Raw genomic sequence first — 1,850 nt, 5'->3', positions numbered from 1 at the left:
AATAATAATAATAATAAAATTGCAACCAGGAACAGGGAAAAGAAAAAAAGCTGAAAACTAGGACCTGGGAGGGGAAAAATAAAGAATAATAGTATAAAGGACAAAAGTATTAATAATAATAGTTTTAAAACAAACACAAACAAGCTAACTAATAACCAGAAAAAAGAAAGAGAAAAAGAAATAAAGTCAGGGTAGGGTAGGGTAGGGTAGGGCACCCAGGCTCCGTCAGAGCACACAGACTGGGATGGAGTTCCTGTAGGCCCAGAATGTAGGTAGGAGTGGGGAATGGCCACAACTCCATTCACCAAGTGGGTGTGGAGTATGAGTAACAAGGGAAATGTTGCACCTTTTCAGTCATCTAGGTCCGGAGTGTCCTTGGGGTTACTGGCAAGCAGAATCTGTTTTTAAACCCCTGGAATCTGGGAGAGTGTTGTTTCTTTAAATATCCAAAATGGTCAAGCTGCTTGTAAACATTCAAAAATGGTTGCCCGTCTGGACAGGCAAAAGTCTACAGCTCATCCCACCCTCCTCTTCGCTGCATCTCCTTTTATTCCCCAGCCACCAGAGCAGTCCTCTGTGCACTCCCTGGCTAGCAGGGCTGATTTTTAGGTTAATTTTTAGGTCCTACCAGACTTGGCACTCTCCAAGCTGTCTGTGCTGTGCCATCAGGATTTCTCAGGATAGCTGCCAGACTGCAGTTCTGTATGTCTCCTTTTTAGGTATTTTCATGCAAATTCTTCTGCTAGTTGGGGTTTAGTCCACTTCTATATCCTTCCCTTCAAGGATCAGGGGTCCAGGATTATCTTCTGTGTTTGTGTTAATTGGTTCTCCTTTTCTTTGTTGAAGAGGGTCTGTTCAGTCTTTCTGCCTAGTCCGCTATTTTACCAGAATTTCAGAATTTTTTTGTTGTTGGTAATTTTTTGATGACCTGTTCAACTTCTCTTTTGAGATGGATCTGTTCAACTTTTCCACATCAGTCTGTGTTAGTTTAGATAAGTGGTGTGATACTAGAAATCTATTAATTTCTTCTAGATTTTCAAATTTGTTGGAGTACAGTTCTTCATAGTATCCTGATATTTTCCTTTTTATTTCAATTGGTTCTGTTGTGATGTCACCAATTTCACTTTTTATTCATCTTATTTTCCTTTGTTAAATTTACCAGTGGTTTGTCAATTTTGTTAATCATTTCAAAAAACCAACTTCTAGTCATATTTATTTTTTTCTATTGTCTTCCATTTTTCTGTTTCATTGATTTCTGCTCAAATATTTATTATTTCTTTTCTTCTGGTGACCGTAAGTTTTTCTTGCTGTCCTTTTCCTAATTTTTGCAGATGTTGGTTTAAAGTGTTGATTTTGTCTCTTTCTTCTTTTTTTTTTATGTGTGCATTCATTGTTATAAATTGACCTCCGATCTCTGCTTTTGCTGTGTCCCTAAGATTTTGGTATGTTGTGTTTTCATTTTTGTTTGATTCAAGGGATTTTTCAATTTCATTTTTTATTTATTTTCTTACCCAGTCTTTCTTAAGGAGGGTATTGTTCAGTTTCCATATTTTTTCTCTTTTTCCTGTGATCTTATTTTTTATTTCTAATTTGATAGCCTTGTGATCTGAAAAGACGATTTGCAGTATTTCAATTTTTTTTTTTTTTTACATTTATTAAGGCTTGCTGTATGACCTAACATATGGTCTATCATGAAAAATGTCCCATGTGCACTGGAAAAGAATGTATATTGTGCTCTTGTAGAGTGAAGTGCTCTGTAGATGTCTATAAGGTCAAGTTGATGGATTATATTGTTTAGCTCTTCTGTATCTTTGTTGAGTTTCTTTCCAGTTGTTCTACCTTTCATTGAA

The sequence above is a fragment of the Orycteropus afer genome, unplaced genomic scaffold (genome assembly GCF_000298275.1).
Source record: "Orycteropus afer afer isolate SDZICR_OR568_19922 unplaced genomic scaffold, OryAfe1.0 scaffold00007, whole genome shotgun sequence".
Lineage (NCBI taxonomy): Eukaryota > Metazoa > Chordata > Mammalia > Tubulidentata > Orycteropodidae > Orycteropus > Orycteropus afer.
Note: the sequence above shows the minus strand (reverse complement) of the source record.